Source organism: Ursus americanus, chromosome 5 (genome assembly GCF_024610735.1).
Source record: "Ursus americanus isolate L20-20 chromosome 5, mUrsAme1.1.p, whole genome shotgun sequence".
Taxonomy (NCBI): Eukaryota; Metazoa; Chordata; class Mammalia; order Carnivora; family Ursidae; genus Ursus; species Ursus americanus.
The window spans coordinates 16,938,793-16,959,375 of record NC_142131.1 but is presented as its reverse complement, the minus strand read 5'-3'; the positions used below and the strand labels follow the sequence as shown (position 1 = coordinate 16,959,375).

The 20,583-nt window shown below is 35.4% G+C and overlaps 1 long non-coding RNA gene across 1 annotated transcript in view; it reads right to left on the bottom strand.

Annotated features, from left to right (window-relative positions):
* Positions 1 to 6,942, bottom strand: part of LOC148110044 (uncharacterized) — a 64,945-nt gene extending 58,003 nt beyond the window's left edge. The window contains exon 1 of the long non-coding RNA XR_015724317.1: positions 6,833 to 6,942. This is a non-coding gene — a long non-coding RNA (uncharacterized LOC148110044). The remainder of the gene's footprint in view (positions 1 to 6,832) is intronic.
* Positions 6,943 to 20,583: the final 13,641 nt, after the last annotated feature.

Genomic DNA, 20,583 nt, shown 5'->3' with positions numbered 1-20,583 from the left:
TTGGAGATGGGTGGGGGATGTCATTCAATCAGTCAGTCAATATGTAGTAGGTGCTTGCCAAATGTCAGGTATAGCAGGAGTCATGGGGTCGAAATAAAGTTTCAGCAAGTTGAGTCTGACATATCCATGTGACATTTAAGTCACAATAACGTGGTGATTTTTCTATGTACAAATTTGGAGCCCAAAAAACTTGTCTGGGCTGAAAGTCATCTCTGGTGCTTGAATTAATAGGCATAGATTAGATTTCTCAAAGAGAAAAAGCTATAGATAGAAATTAGAAAATTTAGATCTATCAGTCTCCAAGAATCTACTTTATTATATAAGTGTAAAGGTTATATGTTAATTAGATAAACTTTTAAAAAATAAGATAACATTAGATATTGGGGGGGGAGAAAACACACAAAACATACTTTATTCCTCTCTCCAATTCTGCCAGATAAACATTTCAAATATTTTGGAAAATTCTTCTGAATGCATAAATATGCTTTTTAGATTGAAGCGCTCATTTTAAAGACTTCATATAATATACAGATTTAATAAAGTTTAAAAATTTTGAATGTATTTGGTGACATAATCTTTTTTTATGTTTTCATTTCTGAAGTAATATACCTCCCTATATATAAGTATACATTCAGACCGTTGATATTTACTCTATCATTAACAGATTACAAAGGTAGAAAGGTAAATTTCCAAGTTGTCCATATGGTATACTATTTAAGATAAAGTGAGCAAATAGTAAAAAAATATATATCTATATATAGATATATAGATATAGATATATATATCTACCAGATGGAATTGAGTAGTTTTTGGCAGTCCAAAACTCTCGCAGAGAACAATTGGGAGAAAACACGATAAAACAAGCAAATCATCTGTTCAGAGACACTGGGGAACTGATGAAACACCAAGGACTGGAGGGTCTAAAACTCCGGAGAGGAGAGCGTCTCCAGAGCAGAAGCTGACCTTGGCTACTGCTTTTACCCCGAGGCATTTGCTCACCCTAGGCTTGAGCAGGAGCCTAAGAATTGGAGGATTAGACTAACAGAGTGTTCTTCCTGGAGAAAAGAAACACCAAAAGACCTTGTGATACATACTCGGAAAGTAGTTTCAAGCGCATGAATGGGTTTTACCTCAAAGGAATGGCCACATTCAGGGACTGTGCAGAGTCCACGGTTAAAAGCTAAAGTGTAAAATATCTAAAAAGTAGACGGAGGTGTACATCAGCGTCAGAAAATAAGAATTAGGGTAGGAGAACTGCCAAGAGAATGGGGCCCCCTAAATCTTTCCCATCCACTCCGTTGGAGACTCTAGAGTCCACGGTGAATTCGGGATAGGCTAAGCCACATCACGGTTGCCAGACAGCATGAAAGCAGCTTTCATTCCTTTTGTCTACCAAAGAAAACAGTGAACTCTCTCTAATCTCTGAAGATAACATCATGTGCAGCCCCCATGATTTTTATGTATAATATCTGACATTTAATCAAAAATTGCTTGACATACCAAAGACAGATCCACATGCCTAAAAACCAAAAGGGGGGGGCGGGACAAAAAACAAAACAAAACAAAAAAACAAAAACTCACCACCACCACAACAAAAAAAAGGTCCTCAGATCACCTAATTATTAGACTTAACAGGTTATAAAATAATTATGATAAATATGTTTATGACAATGAAGGACATGAACAAACAATTTAACACTAAACAAAACCTTGAAAGAGAATCAAATGGAAAGTTCCTAACTGAAAACTAAAATACCTGAAATTAGAGACTTACAAAATGATATCAATGGCATTTTAGACACAGCAGAGGACTGTGAAGGATATTCGGTTTAAAAAAAAAAAAAGAACAATTTAAACCTCCTGAAATTCTGATTTCAGGATATTGACAATGCTTTTACTAAAGGGAATATAGAACAGATTTTAAGATTTAATGTTCTAAGAAACCACAAGAAAGCAAACAAAATAATCATCTCTTGTGTTTAAAGTAATACACATATACAGTTTTATCATTTTTACACAGTGCTGCCAACTGGATAATTTTCTAGTTCATCTCCTTCTTTTCAGTCTTTCTTGACTGCTTGACAATTTTTAAATAATGTTATTAGATCTAAGTGAAAATAGAAGACAAAATGTGAAATGCAAAAGTCAGTGGGGGTGTGCATGTTTAGAGACAGAATTAAGATGTATATTTGTATAAAAAGGTAGAATGCTAGCTTACTTATAAGGTTTATAGATATGCTATGTGATAAGGGATGTGACAGAAAAGCTGGTTCAGTAGCAATAATAGTCGGTGACATATTAGCAATATAACTAAGTGCCAACCAAAGTCTTTCACAGCTACTATGCCAAGACTAAAATAGAAATCAGACACATGTTTCTATCAGATGGGGGTTCATTGGTAAGATGCAGCTGTTGCCTTCAGCTCAGAAATTGAAGATAAATAGATTCGTACTTTAAGAGGTTACAGCAACTTCTGATAACCTAAATTCAGGTTATACTTTAAATGACATGAAGCACCAAATAAGAAATTAGGTGATTTCCAACACCTTGTCAAGTAGTGATTCTTAAAGCACATAGCAGAAATCTCTATGATTTCTATTCAATTCGATTCAATTAATTCTTACTAAGTACTGTGGAAAAAACTGATGGTTGCATCTCAATATCCATCCTCTTCTTCTTTTTTAACAATAGAATCCTGATTATTGACGGGTTGCCATGCACCCAGCTAAAAGACTACATTCCCCAGCTTTCTGGGCAGGTGTATATATGTAAGTGAGATTGAGTAAGATTAAGATAAAGTATTACAAACTTGAAGAAGGAGTTATCTTTTATCCCCTCTTCCCTTCTCCTGATTTCTAGAACATACATGTGACAACTGGATTTCCACTAACCACCCTGGATTCTACGGGCTCACTCTAGGAATGACAGAAGGATGATCTAAAAGGAACTTGTTACCTGAAGTAGCTTTGGGGGCTGCCAATTACCCATGTTCTGCCTACCTTAAACCCTGGAGAAAAATGAACATTTTAGCCTACTGTTATTGAGGAGAAATGTAATATGCAGGCAAACCTAAATGTGATGTAAGTGCATGCTAAATGTGAGAAGTAGTGTGTACTTGCTGTTCCAAGAATTGCAAAAAGGAAATAAAGCTCACCTTTGCACAGTGGAGGGAAATTTAGAACTTAACACGAGTGGAAATACAGGCATCGTTCATGCTGTTTCTTGAGTAAGTGAAAAATGATACTTTGGTCGGAAGTGCAATTTAATCATATCTTTCTCGTCTAATTTAAAGAAGGTAATTTAGATCTATTTTCTGCCATGATTAGGAAGTCAAATGACGATTAAAACTAAAATAAGTCAAGATCTCATTGGGTTAAATACCTAGACCACTCCATGACTACACTAGATATTTAGAAGAGTGAATTCAAGTTATCACTTTCATTTGTTAAATACATTCAGGGCTCTGTGTAACTGGGGATATTGTATCATTTTATCATAATCTAATGATTAATGTATGGAAATACCTAATAGGTCGTGGACAACACAAAATACCAAACCAGGCATTCCTCAATGCATGTGGTTATACACAGCTGTCCTTAGAGCAAGCCTACAATGAGAAAGGCTTAGACTAAGATTCTTTTATTGACATCACCATCCGAACAATATTGGGTTCTTTGCTTTCTGTACCATTGAGTAGCAACTAGAAAAGAGAAATCACATAACCTACAGCTCCAAGATAGAAGAAAAAATTCCCCGAATTTCTGAGACCCACAGATAAACGTCTTCTGACCATGAGAAAACAATCCTTCTGCATTTTTGTCTTTTTTAGAAAAATATTTTTAATTGAGCAGACACAATGTTACATTAGTTTCAAGTGCACAACATAGTGATTCAACTTCTCTATATGTGATGCTACACTCACCACAAGTGTTGCTACCATCTGTCACCATAGAATGCTATTACAGTATCATTTTTCGATGAAAAGTGGATAACAGTGTATGGTAGGAAACCACCATTCATACCTCTAGGACATAAAACCCAGTATGAATGAAACACTTAAGCCAAAACACTTAAAACTTTGTTATAATGAAAGACATGAAGACATAATTGTTCCGACCAAAGACATAATTGTTCCGACCAAATACATAAATATATAATTAAGTTACCATGCTACCACAGAAAAATCTCTGCGTGAGCCACATTCCGTAGGTGTTCACTCCCTCTAAATATCTTTAAACACACCCAAAACACTAATAAGGAAGCACAGGAGGAACACCTCAACATTTACTATGGACACGCACATTTTGCCTTGAAAATTGCTCCAGACTTCCTCATTTTCTAACTCATAGAAATTTTCCTGGGTCCCTGGTTTTCAAGCCCACAATTGATTCAATGCCTCTATTTCATGTCCAGATTCTTTTCTTCTAACTCCTCCCCAAAGGAGATAGAGCCTATTTCCCCAACCATTGAATTTGAGGCAGTCTTAGGACTTGCTTTCAAAAATAAATGTGACTGAATTAAAGTTGTACAAGTACTGGACTCTGCACCTTAAGACACTTTGCCCCTTCAGCCTTCAAACTCTGGTGACGTTGCCCTGAGACTGCCAGGTAAGGAGTCAATTTAAACACCTTGAGGGTAACAGTCCATGAAGAACTGAGGTTCTCTAGCTAATACTGTGCACCACCTGCCATCTTGGATAATCCAGCCCAGCAGATTCTCTAGTAAAATGTAATCATATGAGAAACCAAGAGGAAAAATCAGCCAAAGAACTGCCCAAACTCATGATGGATAGTAAATTGTTATGGTTTCAAGTCCAGGAATTTGGGGCTGGCTTGCTGCACAGCAATAGATAATGGATGGTGAGCCTAATCTTCCTCTCTCCCAGTAGACCTTGGATTGAGGACCTGGGTTTGGACCACCTAATTTAGTTCTGAGTTTTTTCAAATATCAACTATTAAAACACAACTTGAGGAGCACTTTTTCATCATCATCTTATTCCATGGCCATGGCATAGACATCCAGTCTCTGAACCACTATTCTCTCTGTTCCACCCAGTCCCTGGAACTTTACCCAGTCGGTCCTCTTTTTTGTCTCCCTCCTTATCTGGGATGTCACTGACCTGGTTGGCTACGTCTTTGCACCAGAATATAGTCTTTAGACACCAGGCAGACACACCCAGGAAAGTTTTTTTTTTTTATTCTTTCCCAAAAAATCTGTTAATTTGGTACTTTACAATGGCCATAGGAAGATGAATAAACAGAAACAAAAGTCACACCTTACGCTATAGACAATTTATGAAACAGATAATTTAAGAATAAATATATAATATACCTCAGCTGACACCACAAAGTATCAAATTTTTAAAGATAAATGTTCTGCCACTTGGGAACTAATGACCAAGCTTTTTTCGTTCGGGTATCGATGCTGTCTTTAACCAGCGGTCCACAAACACTTTCTCCTCGTTCATTCTGCTTTCATTTTCTTTTACTGCACATGTTGATTTTATTCTGTAAACACATTTGAATCTCTTGTTCTCAAAATGATTTGCTGCTTGCAGAATAAGCTTGGCCTACCTGTCATTTCGAAATGCCTCATCTTGCTTTATAAATACCATCAATGAAAATCCTATAGTATAAACTATTTCTGAGCCTGAGTACCTGGGACTGCATCCATGCAACTATAAGTTTTTCTATAACGCGTTAAAATTACTGTAAAATGTTTCCTCAAAAACGGCACTTATGAAATAACTGACATAATTGTGATAGTAAAGGTCTTCCCGTTTCTGGGTTTCCAGAGAGACAAGGCTAATAGATTGTGGCGTTAGAGATTCTCTCCTTTACTGATAGGTCTTTCTTCCTTAATTACCACTTTTTATATATATAATCAAGTGTCCTTGGATTCATGTTTAAAGCATTCCACTAACTGCTCTGCTAAAATTTTGTCACATAACCACTTATGCCCACTTGCAGACTATTTACAGTCTCCCAGCCATCAGCTGCTTCCCTTAATTGCCCCATTCCAAATTAAACTATTTAACCACTCTTGAGTTTTGTGAAATTCCAGTGTCTAGCTAAGTTAAAGACATTTTTAATAGACTTCTCCTCTCCTATTTAGTAAATCCTTTAATATTTTCTCCTTTCATGGAATTCAGAGAATAAGTTCTAATATATGTTTACAAGAGAATCACATAGTACTTCTATTTCTTTATAAATTCTTTGACAAAAATGAAGTTCAGGTAATATACAAAGGTGAGAAATACCATGATAATTTCATCAAAATAGTGCACATTTTGCAAGTTCAATAATGGAAAGACCAAATTAGAGCCTTCTGCAGACCTCTGTTCTACACATCTGGGCCAACTTAGCAATCAACGAAGCCCCACGTGCTAACTTAATCTCTATTTCTTATCAAGGGGAGGATACAGTGCCTACTCTAGGGTAAGGGCATGGTAATTGTACATGGTCGGTCTTACTGGTTTTTCTATTTAATAGGGTTCTGAAGTCAAATTTCCACAGTGGGAGGGTTAGGGGTTTCCCACACCAACAAACATTTCTCAAAACCAGCTGAGAATCTTAACAATTTAACTCAATTCAGACACTGCCTACTCAGTGACAGCTTCATATTCCGTAGGGTGAGGGCTTAGCCCCACAAAACTGCTCTCCTCCACAACCTTCCGAGGCTCCCTCCAACCTCGCCCCCGCCCATTTCAAGCCCACGTTGTTACCTATGTTTCTGACCGACTGGCTATAAATCACAGGTCCCCACAATCCCTTCCTTGGTTTGATTAATTTGCTAGAGAGGCTCACAGAACTCAGGAAATCTGATTACTTACTTGATCACTGGTTTGTTACCAAAGGCTATCACTCAGGAACAGCCAGATAGAAGAGAAGTACGGAGTGAAGTACAAGGAAAGCACAGGGAGCTTCCGCGCCCTCTCCAGGCCCTCTACCAACTGGAAGCACTCAGAACCCTCTCCTTGTGGGTTGTTATGGAGACTTCATTACAGGAGCGTGATTGATTAAATCATTGGCCACTGGTGATGATTCAAGCTTCCGCCCTCTCCCTTTCCTGTAAATGAGGGGGTGGGACAGAAACTTCCACCCCTCTATCGATGGTTAGTTCCACCGGCAACCAGACCAGATGCTTCCTGAAAGTTACTTCTTTAACACAACCCCATTGTGGTGGAAAGTGGCTTCTTATGAATGACACCTTGCCCTCTTCACCCTTGTGGCTCTGAAACATTTTCAGGAACGTAATACTATAACAAAAGATGTTTCCATTGCCCTTACTGCTCAGGAGATTCCAAGGGTTTGGGGAGCTGTGAGCCAGGAGCTGTGGACAAAGACCCAACATACAAGAAGTATCTTTTGGTCACCTGAATGACCAAATATATATTTTTACAAACCATGTTAAAAACAAGACAACAGGCCCAAAATGAAGTCATTAATGCTAAGAGCCACATCACCGACCGAGACTTGACTGAATTACACTTTCAGCTCTCCCAGAAATAGAATGCTAAACTAGTCAGTCAGGAATTACCTGATCAGCATTAGTGAATTCATCTGCCTGATAGACCCCTGCAGTCCCCTAAAGGTAAGTGACCTTGCCACAAATAAGTGTACTAGTACAACTTCCTTGTTCCCACTCCCTTCTGCCTGTAAAAGTCTTTCATTATGTACAGCTCCTTGGAGCTCCTTCCTATCTGCTAGATTGGACGCTGCGCAATTGAGGACTTGGTGAATAAAGCCAATAAGATCTTTACAACGTACTCGGGTGAATTTAGGCTTTTCTTAATAACACGGTATCGCAATATTGTAATCTGTCACCCAGATTTAATCATTGATCTCTGAACATTTTTCTGAGCCTATTATCTCACCTTATTCTCAAGTTCTAGAAATGATACCTCCCTGGAGTCTTATGACCTCTGAGAACTAAGCTCTGTCTTGCTTCTTTTCAGGTTTTCCAGGGACAAGAGCAGGGGTCTTAAAGTTCCACAGAGACCATCAAGAAACATAATGAGTGAGACTGGCAAGATGCAAGATAACAGAGTGTGCTGGGGCTTGCATGTCCCATATAAAAAGGACAGCTGCTTGGCTGTGACAGATTGTTGCCATATAGGAAAACTAAATCTGTTATTTTCTTATCTTCCAATTATTTCAAGAAAAACCCAATATCCATATTTTTCTGAGAAATTTCCCAAAGCTTTAAGTGTTGGCAAATAATGTAATAATAACAACTTTGTTTGGTCCAACACAAACACACACACATCACACACACACCACCCTCTGGGCAAATCTAGCTCACCGTCTCCATTTTGCAAATTTAGGATTGGAGCTTTGTCTCAAAAATCTCAGCTATCTGATAAATGGAAATCTTTTATTAATAAAAATATTAAGAATAACAAATCTTTCTTTGCATAAATGTAGAGGTATTTTCAAGTTAGAAATGAAATAAGCTCTCCTACAAAATGATACAGAACATTCTGGAGTGTGGCCAAGAGCTGAGAATGCCTGTTCCGGAACCACACCATCTATGTCTAAATCCTGCTTCTGCTACTTATTAGCTGTGGATCTCGGGCAAGTTATTTAAACTGTGCCACAGTTTCTTTGTTTTTGAGGTCAAGGTCATTATATAAAACAGTGCCAACCTCATAATGCTATGAGAGTTGAATTAGCTAATTTTTTGACTCTCCTAGGCCAGCAACTAGCCTATAACAAATTATATCTATCTATGTATATTTTTTCTTCAAATAAATAAATTTCACATAAATGTATTGTCTTGGAGACATTTTTGTACAGAAAAGGGAGAATAAACCAGCTTATCCTTGGTTAAGCTCCCTGAGAAGTCCCACAGGAACTGGAAAGAAATGTAAGTCTATCACCCCATATCATTGGGTGAAAATTTACAGTGTGAGGAGAACACCATGTCACAAGGAACTTCTGCAAGAGGGGTAGAATTAACTTTGTTTTTCTCCCCTTGCTAAAATAGTGGCTAAGATTGTTCAGAGAAAATTGGCCCATCAGCCAATAATTCCTTACTACCAATACAAGAAAAGTTTCTATAGTGTGAAAGTGAATAGAATTATTTTGTTAAGGTGACCTTTAAAAGACATTTGAACTTTATTTAAATTAAGAACAGAAATATATTCATAAACAAAGTTTTAGCTTATTATCTCAGAGATAGTCAATCTTTGGATATATAAAGTAGTTGTGTCGATGAGTTAGGAGGAATAGAAATTATCTCCCTTCAGATGTCTATTCATATTGTCAATATAGTCACAGTGAAAAATAAGCTATGTCAGAGATTAGAATCCATGAAAGACAGGGAGGCCACTCATCATTGGTAACATCACCATGAGAAGTTGTTACATGGAAATGACTAATTCTTGTTGTCAGTTCTCATTTCCCAGACTCATTCTTGATAGTATCAAGATGTGACATTTCCTAGGTAGATTGAAGATAGAGATAATATCTAACTTTTATTGAATAAGTGTTCTAGGTTATTGAAAAGCATTTATTAAAGATTCATTTTACCATATGCAGCTGTTAGGATTTGACTAGGATTCAGTGGTTGTCAACGGGGGGTGACTTCGCTCCCCAGGGGACGCTTTGGTTGATATCACTGAGTGGTGAGGTGCTACTAACATCTGGTGAGAAGAAACTAGGGACATGCCATACATCCTAAAATGCACAGGACAGCATCCAAAACAAAGTACTATTTGACCCCAAAGTGTCAACAGCACAGAAAATGAGAAACCCTCAAGTGGAGTGGAGTGGTGTTTAATAATCTATCTTGGCCTAAATTAAGAAGCTAAAAATTGTATTTTTTTGTCTTAATAAATATTCTAAATCAGTAATCTTAGTTTCCATTTGCCTTTTCCCTCAAATGTTAGTGTTATCTTTCTTTTTTTATATTCTTGATTTTGTTTATTAAACAGTTCTTAAACATAAATGCATCTCTTTAGAGGGGACTGCTCTTTTTGTGGAATTTATGTACCCATGAATGAATATTACTTATGTTAGAATGAGACTGGTTTTAGTGGAAATTAATAATAAAAAGAAAAGATATTAGATCATTAGTATGAGGTTGACAAAAGATTGATAACTTTTTTCCCGGTAACTTTTATTTTTTCCCTTTTTTATTTTAAATTCAATTAATTAACATATAGTATATTATTAGTTTCAGAGGTAGAGTTCAGTGATTTATCCGTCTTATATAATACCCAGGACTCATCATGTGCCCTCCTTAATGCCCATCTCCAGTTACTCCATCTCCCCACTTCCCTCCCCTCCAGCAACCCTCAGTTTGTTTCTTATGATTAAGAGTCTCTAACGGTTTGTCTCCCTCTCTGATTTCATCTTGTTTTATTTTTCACTATTTTAATACAGTTCCACTACGTAGTAATGATAATCTGGATTTTGCACTGTGGTGTGAAGCAAAGAACATGATTTTTGTTTCAGGCAAAACAGATGTAAATCCTGCCTCCTCCACTCATTAGCTGTGTGAGCTTACATGCCCCTGTGCCTCAGTTTTCTCATCTGTAAAATGGAGATATCGGGAGTACCTACCTCACAGAGTGATTGTGAGAAATAACAAGATCTTATATACAAATTGCCTAGAACAGTTACTGGCCCTTAGGAAACAATATATAAACATTAGCTAAACATAAGTGATTGATGAATGAATAAAACAGATATAAAATACCTATCCTCCTACAGGTAATCCCCCCTTTTTTAACCTTCTTAGTGAAATAGGAAATAAGTTACTGATCTTAGTCTCAGCAAGGATATAATTGTTTTGCAGTATTGCAACTGTTCAGTTCTTTTCATTGTATTTCAGTGTGGCTCTTCTATCTGCACCCATGTGTGTTGGTCAAGTGCACACTATTTACACGGTACTAGGCAATGCAAAGATGTGTAGCATGATTCCTATGTCTCCTGCCCGATTCAGAAATTCATAATTATTGAAACTTAAAGTCTCTTTTATATGGAACACTTCAAACATTAGTTTCTTCCAACTCTGGTTATAATTCAAGAAAGGGTCAAACTGAGACGCCTGGATGGCTTAGTCAGCTGAGCGTCCAACTCTTGACTTCAGCTCAGGTCATGATCTCAGGGTCATGAGATCAAGCCCCACATCAGGCTCGCACTGACCATGGAGACTGGTTAATGTTCTCTCCCTCTCCCCCACCCCCCCACTAGTGTGCACTCTCTCTCTCTCTCTCAAAAAATAAATAAATAAAAGGGTCAGGCAACAAAATAGCTCTGTACAATTTTCTGATGTATTTGCAAAACTGTTTAGTTTTTATTAGAAATAGTGAACTCTTTAGTGTATAGAAATATGTGTATATTCCCAAAATTGTTTTTTTTTTTAAATGCTGGTTATATTTTTTTGGAATTTCTACCTTTCTCTGTCTTTCACCTCTTCCAGTGCTCTTCTCAACAAAGCTTTATCAGATATTTCAAAGTATTGTCCCTTTTCTGAAGACTGAAATAATAATCAAAGAGTATGGCGAAATACTCAGCCATCATGATATTTTGGTAGAGTTGTGTTCTCTGTAATTGGGGGCTTTACATTCACTGGGAATAAAAAATCTGTTTACTCTGCTGGAGAAATTAGGCTCTGAAGAGATTGTTTTAGTTCTCTTTGTTTATGATGATTTGTTAGCTCTCGACTGCAGAAATAATTTTGTTGTTTACATTAATCTATGGCGGCAGTATTAACTTCACATCATACATAAATATAATTATTGATCATTACCAGCTGTAATTCAGTGTTAGAATTACGGATTTACATAATTGTGCTATTAAGTATAAACTTGAACTTCATATCTGGGGTCACAAATAACTGGAGGCAGTAGAAACAGAAAATTCTGATTATATGTCATTCATATTTTAATATACGCTGTTGCAATTTTGATCAGTGTTAATGTAAATATTTTTATGTACTTTACAGCAATGAGATGCTAATGGGTGGAAATTACAGCAATATTGATCTAGCTAATAAAATGTAATACATTAGTAAGAAAGGATATTTATTATATGCTTCAACTATTACTATACATTATCTGCCTAAGGAACATGAGCTCCATGACGGGCAAAGAATGATTTTTGAACCAAACCCTCTAAGCTTCTTCCCAATTCACAATCATGGTTTTTCTGCTCTGCATTTTTTAAAATGATGTGGACCCAAAAAGGGCAAGTCTACTTCTATAACATTCAAATTATCTCTCTTGATATATTTAGCACATGGAAAACACTCTATGATAATCAACAAAGTTGACTTGTCTAGAAATATTCTTTAAGATGCTACATATGTCTGTATTGTTTAAGTCTCAATAAATGTGCTGTAAATAAACTATGCAGTAAGGCCTAAATTCTAATCTTAGAAATTCGACAAGCTAAAATGCTCCACAAAAACCAATACTTGCAACCAGAATTGCAAATGAAGCAATTTGGGCTATAATATCAAAAACTGAATAGACTTCTAACTTTTTAACACTAAATTGAGACATATTTTGAAGCTATCATTTTTGGATTCATAAAATCAAAACTTGAAGGGATTTTAAATATTAACTAAGCTATTTTTGTTTTCTTCTGTTAATTTCCATATTTTATTGAATTGTATAAGATTGCCTTTTTTTGTGGGTCAAAGTTGATCAAATAGCATTTTCATATGATCCCTCCCAACTATATATGCATCTATTCATCTATTTCTCTATCTGATGTCAGTCCATCTGTCTGCCTACCCATCTATATCAATCTACATTTCTAAGTATTTTTGTCAAGGTATAGATAAGATAATATATACTCATGGACAACATTCCAAAACACACCGAAGGTAAAAACAAAACAAAAAATTAATTATCCCATTTTTCTCTCATTCTCAGTTCTCCTGCCCCAATTCCCTTTTTTGAAGTAGGCTCCATGCCCAGCAAGAGCCCAACTCAGGGCTCAAACTCATGACCATGAGACCAAGACCTGAACTAAGATCAAGAGTCCAATGCTCAACCGACTGAGCCACCCAGGGGTACCCTGCCCTAATTCAATTTTTAAATTATAGTTAATTTATTTGTATAAATGGTGCATACAAATAGCTGTTGTTCTGCACTTTGCTATTTTTTTTTCACCTTTTAAATACTTTTTAAGTTGTGGTTAAATTGCATGACATAAAATTTACCATCTTACCCATTTTTTACTGTAAAGTTCAGTAGTGTTGAGTACATTCATATTTTTGGGCAGGCAATCTCCAGAATGCTTTTCATCTTGCAAAACTGAAACTCTCCACTTATTAAGCAATGTCCTATTCCTCCCTTCCTCCAGACACTGGCAACTACCATTTTAATTTCTATCTCTATGAATTTGACTAAGTACCTCATATATGGGGAGTCATATAGCATTCGTCTTTCTGTGGTTGGCTTATTTCACTTACCATAATGTCCTCAGGGTTCATGTGTAGTGTAGCATACATCAGAATTTCCTTCCTTTTTATGGCTGAATAATATTCTATTGTATGTAGATACCACGTTTTGTTTGTCCACTTATCCATCAATGGACACTTGGGCTGCTTCCACCTTTTGACTATTTTGAATGATGCTGCTATGAACAGTATAAGTATCTCTTTAACATCCTATATATCTAGAAGTGGAATTGCTGGATCATATGGTAAATTTTAACTTTTTAAAGGAACAGGTGTATTATTTTCCACAGTGGCTGCACCATTTTACATTTGTACCAACAGTGCACAATCATTCCAAATTCTCCACATCCTCACCAAAACTCGTTACTTCTGTTTTGTTTTGTTTTCTGATAGCGGCCATCCTATTGGGTATGAATGAGGTGGAATCTCATTGTAGTTTTGGTTTGCATTTCTGTGATGATTAGTAATATTGAGCATCTTTTCATGTGCTTTTTAGCTATTTGTAGATCTTCTTTGGAGAAATATCTATTCAAGTCCTTTGCCCATTTTTAATTGAGTTTTTGTTGTTGAGTTTTTTTGTCCTCTCTATATTGTGAATATTAATTCCTTTTCAAGTGTATGATTTGCATATATCTTCTCCTGTCCCATAGGCTGCCTTTTGTGTTGTTGGTTATGTCTTTTGATGAAATTTTTTTTTAAATTTTGATGTCTGATTTATCTATTTTTACTTTTATAACTTATGCTTTTGGTATAATGTCCGAGGAATCCAATATCATGAAGCTTTTCTCCAGGTTTTATTCTGAGCTTTATAGTTTTAGTTCTTACATTTAAGTTTTTGATTCATTTTGAGTTAATATTTGCACATAGTGTAAGGTAAAAGTCCAACTTCATTCTTCAGTATGTGGATATCCAGTTTTCCCGACACCATTTGTTATAAAGATTGTCCTCTTCCCATTGAGTGGCCTTGGCAACCTTGTAAAAAATCATTTGACCATATATGCAAAAGTTTATTTCTGGGTTTGAAATTTTATTCCATTGGTCTATATGTCTATCTTTATGCCAATACCATACAGTTTTTAATTATGATAGCTTAGTAAGCTTAGTAATAAGTTTTGTATGCAGGAAATTTGAGACCACCAGCTTTGTTCTTTCCAAGATTATTTTGGCTATTCAGGATCCCTTGAAATTCTATATAAATATTAGAATGGATTCTTCTATTTCTGCAAAATATGTCATTAGGATTTTTATAGAGGTTGCATTAAAGCTGTAGATCATTTTGGGGAATGTTGACATTTTAACATTATTAAATCTTCTGAACCATGAACATGGACTATCTTCCAACTTATTTGTGTGTTTATGTATTTCAACAGTATACTTTGTAGTTTTCAATATACAAATCTTTAGTCTCCTTGGTTAAGTTTATGCCTAAGTTTTTTATTATTTTCGATGCTATTAAAGGTAATTTTTTTCTTAATTTCCTTTTCTAATTGTTAGTGTATAGAAATGCAACTGATTTTTATGTGTTGCTTTGGATCCTGCAACTTAACTGAATTTGTTTCTTACTTCTAACAGTTGTGTGTGTGTGTGTGTGTGTGTGTGTGTGTAATCTTTAGTGTTTTCTAATATTAGATCTGTGAACAAAGACAATTTTACTTCTTTCTTTCTGATTTGGATGACTTTTATTTCTTTTCTTGCCTAATTTCTCTGGCTCAGATTTCTAGTATTATGTTAATATAAGTGGTAAAATTGAGCATCCTTGCCTTTTTCTTGACCTTAGTGGGAAAATTTTATCTTCTATCATTGAGTATGATGTTAGTTGCAGACTTTTCATATATGACTTTTATAAAATTGATGTCATCACCCTCTATTTCTTTTTTGTTGAGTGTTTTATCATAAAAAGATGTATTTTGCCAAATGTTTTTTCTGCATCAATAGAGATGATCATATTATGTTATTGTCTTCATTCTGTTAATTTGGTGTATTACATTGGTTGATTTCTATATGTTGAACCATTTTGCATTGTAGGAATAAATTCTACTTGGTCATAATGAATAACACTTTTAATACACTGCTGAATATCGGTTGATAAGATTTTGTCGAGCTCTTGGCATATTCATCAAAGAGTGGTCTTCAGTTTTCTTTTCCAGTAGTTTCTTTGTCTGGCTTTGTATCAGAGTAACATTGACCTCATAGAATGAGTTTGTTTTTCCTTCTCTTCAATTTTTAGGAAGAGGTTAAGGAGGATTGATGTTAACTCTTCTTTAAATGTTTGATAGAATTCATCAGTGAAAACATCTAGTCCTGGATTTTCTTTGTTGGAAGTTTTATGATGCCTGATTCAGTCTTTTACTAGTTTTTAGGTCTCTTCAGATTTTCTGTTTCTTCATAATACATTCTTGGTATGCACCTTGTTTTTCATTAACTTAATGATATACTTAAGTAAATTCTTCAAAACTGCACACACAAATTACTTTGTTCTTTTTGATAGCTATATAGAATGCCACATTATTTTTAACTATAATTTACTGCTCTAAACCAATTCCTTAAGTCCCCTTTCATCTGCCTTTAAATTCATTTCTAAGTCAGGTTGATTGAGATAAAATTTACATGCAATAAAATTCACCTTCTTAGACATAAAGTGTAACGAATTTTGACAGATATATACAATTGTGTCATCACACCCCAATCAAGATACAGAACATTTTCAACATCCCAAAATTTCCCTTGTGCCCCTTTTTAGTTGTTTCCTACTCCTAGGGAACCATTGATATGTTTTCTCTTCATACAGTACTACCTTTTCTGAAAAACCACAGAAATAGATCCTAGCAATATATAGACTTTTTTGTCTGATTCTTTACATTCAGCAAAATTTTTTTACAAGATTCTGTTATGTTGCATGCATTTCATTCCTTTTCATTGATGAATTATGCCACAGCATAAATGTGCCACAGTTTGTTTATTCTGATAAGCATTTAGCTTGTTTGCAGTTTTGGTCAATTATAAATAAAAGTCCTAGGAACATTCACATATAGCTTCTTGTGTGGACAAGAGTTTTAATTTTTCTCTGAAACAGGATTTCAGAATCGTAGTTAACTGTATGTTTAGTTCTAGTTCTCCAAGCTGCTGGCATTCTCATTAGCAACATGTGAGATATCTTGTTCCTCTACATCCTCACCAGATTTTGGCATGTCTTAAAAAAAAAAAAAAATTGAGCCATTCTAGAGAGCATTAGTGTTACATTATTGTGGTTTTAATTTGCATTTCCGTAATTATTTTCCATTGGTATATCTTTTGTTATAAAAGTATCTGTTCAAATTCTTGCCCATTTAAAAATATCTCTTTAATTTTCTAATTATTGAGTCATAAAGTTTTTCTATATTAAACATGCTAATCCTTGATCAGAAATGTATTGTGGAAACACATTCATCATGTCTGTGACTTGCCTTATATTTTCTTAGTAGTGGCTTTCAAAAAGCAAGATTTATTTTGTTTTGATAAAGTCTGACTTACAATTTTTTTTTCTTTTATGGTTTGTGCCTTTTTGCCTTATGTAAGAGATTTTGCCTAATTCAAGTCACAACAATTTTATTGTACATTTTCTTCTGGAAGTTTTATAGTCTTATCTTTTATATTTAAGTCTACAATTCATTTTTAGTTAATTTTATAGGGTATGAGGTAAAAATTAGGCAAGAAGAAATAAAAGGCATCCAAATTGGAAAGGAGGAAGCAAAACTGTCTGTTTGCAGATGACATGATCTTACACGTAAAAAAAAAAAAAAAAAAAAAAAACCGTAAAAACTCCATGTGCAAAAAAAGAAAAGCTATTAGAACTAGTAAACAAATTCATTAAATTTGCAGGGTTCAAAATCAACTTACACAAATCAGGTGCATTTCTACATCAAACTATCCAAAAAGACATTTGGAAAACAACTCAGACTCAGGATCAATGAAAGTTTATTTTAGGATACAAAGTGCAATGAAACGAAAGAACTCTGTCTCTTCTATTCTTAGTCTTCTAGCTTTCTGAAAATGTGTACTTGGGAGGCAATGTTTACCTCTTGAGCAAAGAGAATATGACATCAAAATAAATTATCCTTAGTAAAAATGTAGCTTCAGACACGCACTAGTCATGCAAAAGGTTTTTCAGTCTTAACCTTATTTACTTGCTATGTGAATTACTGTGTCCTTTGCATTTGAAGTTTCCTCATTTGTGAAAGGGGATAATGATGCAGACCTCTTCACAAGATCACTGTGTCACTTAACTAATTAATACCGTAATTATAAAGTACTTAGAAAATAGAATGCACCACACAAGTGCCAAGTGTTGTTATTGGAATCATCTGAGTGCTCAGCTCCTCTGGATTTACCACTGTAGCGAGGCAAGTAATTCTAAACAGTAAGAAAGCCTCAACCACACATACTAATTAATCTAATTTAAACATTTATTATGTACTGTAAATATGCCTTGTTAAAATATGCATTTTAGTGAAGGCCACCATTAAAATCATCCTTTAGAAATTGAGTTGCTTGAGGTCTGCATAAAATGAATTCAGCTTCGGCCTTTCTCAGTGACACTTCAGATCACATTTATCTTACAAATAATTACGTTGTTGATTTATTTGTTTATTTGACTGAGTGCTGATTGTCAGGGATTTGGTTAATATTAATTTTTTAAGTGAGAATAAAAGGAGGGAAATTAGCATACTCTCTTTGTCTCCGTAATGCAAGGTTTGAAAAGAGACACTATATTTTTGACTCCCATGCTATTATTTTGGTCTAATATCCATTAGGGGACCTGTTCTGAAAAGGAAATGCCCAAGGGTAGAAGACGGGAACACGCTGTGTGCTTTGAGGGAAAACTTGATTTTGGCGGCAAGAGCCACATTATCTCCATAGGTTTCATCTGCAGGTCCCAGAGGTGATAAAACATAGCAAAGCTGAGGAGACTCCGTGTGTGGATCCTTAGTGCCACAGTTCCTCAAAAGGCGACACACAGTGACTAATTCTACATGCAGGATAAAGAGATTTCATGAGGGTTGTTTTTTACTTCAGTGAATTCACTATTAAAAAATAATAGTAATAGCTTGTTCCAAGTGATGGCATTTTACCCACTAGAATCAAAAGTTGAATTCTCTTTTACTCTCTTCTGAAAAATACAAGCTAGCTGGTCAGTTGGATCGATACCTGACCATTTTTCTCCACAGAACTCGAAGTAGAGTTGCTATTGCTGAGTGTAAAATACATTCTCCCCTGTGGGATACTATCTTCTGACCCTGATAAGGTTCCTCCTTCAGTCAGCGACTTAACGATACATATTCACAGTTGTAAAATAATAATACAAATAAATATAAAAAGATGTAACTTGAGGCTTTCCTGACTTCCTTCATACTCACAATTACCATCAATGAAAATTTTATTAAACCTCTAATTACTCTACATTTCCTAGTGCAGATTAAACAGCTGCCCACACAATCTTTTCCACTGAAAACTATAAACAGACCAAGGCATGAAGCTATCTCTCCACCTACTGACTCTTTTCTAGCAAGTACTGTCCTGTCACAAAACAATGTACTTTCACAAATGACCACCCACGGGAAACGGCCACCCCTCTACAGCCATAAAGTGGACTTACAGCTAGAAGCATCAGAATACACATCAGGAAAGCAAATTTCCAAAAATGAAACTTTGATCATATTTACCTCTTTGTCTCTTCGTTGCCAGACCCATCAGGTAATTTCCACTTTCTGAGCCATCACAGCAAAAGAAAAGTAAACTCTGTCACCATTTTGATTTACAAATAAAATGTATTTTTGAGATTAAAAGGCAATGTACTGGAAAATGTATTACAAAGAAAAATTACATTTTAGGGAAATTAATTGTGGTTCCTAAGTAATAGAATAAACATATTGATGTAATTCCCTTTGAAATATTACATAGTCATAGTGGAAATAAAATATTCTGAAACAAATTTACGTTTGTCTTTCTCTTTCCAGCTCCTTCCCCATCACATTTATCTTCACATTTAAAAACTAAGTATATGTTAAAAGAGATTGCTGCCGAAACATTGAAATATGTATAAACTATGGTCACACATAGATTTTTAAATAAGTTTTAAATCTTCATTGCAAGAGTAAGAACATTAATTAAGAATGTAGTTAAGCCCTTAGATCACTGGATTTTATTTTTATATTTTATTTACTTTTTAAACACAAACTTACACACCCAAACAGCTTCATCTTGTTCAAAGGGTCGCTTAGACACATTTTTAGTTTGATACAAGAATATATTAAACCACTTGTGTTTCTCAGCAACCTGACTGATCTCGCCTGATGGCCTTGTAACTTTAATAATAAGTAACATCTGAGTCATCTAAGGATTTATCATTAAATTCAACTTCTAATTTGATACATATTTTTAAATTAAAGGCAGAAATTACCATCCAATAATAAAAACAGCTTGATTTAAAAATTACCTATGAGCTGAGAAGTATAAGAAATACACAGTGTCAAAAAAGAAGAAGAAGCCAAAAAAATTATATCATGCAAAATGTTGCTGTTTGCAATTTTAACTGTTTGACAGAACACACCTCTGGGCATAGATTGGTTGTGATAAATAGGTGGGTCCTGAGGAAGTCATGAGTTCTCATGATTTGTCTCCACTCGTCTCCAGTGCACAGTATTCTTTACCTGAAGCCTTTACTCACCTACAGATGACTTTTATTTTCTCCTATTTCTAATCCTATTTCCTAATTAAACAAGGACAAATTGGATTATTTTTCAAGGAATGTGTCGATCGGGCTTTTTGTTTAAAGTGTCCTTCCTAGAATGTCTCAGTTGAGACCTGTTTGGTACCTGACTTCCGAACACAGAATGATTAGAGCTAGGACTTAACCCACAATGACGGTCAGGGTACCGTCAAGCAGAGGGACAGAAATGCTTGTGTTTGGTTGCTTAAGTTGCTTGGTAGCAGTTCCATAGGTATTTGGAAGGGATCCTAAAGGCAAGACTGCTGAAGCTTTTCAGCATCTCTAGCTGGAGTGGAGAAATGATTTTCGTCTTTCCCAGACTTCTCCCATTTACTCTGTTTCTCAAGCAATGTACACCACTTCCTCCCAACCCCAGCTCTTCTCCCTATGCCAACTGCCCTCCCAACGCCTGGAGCCGA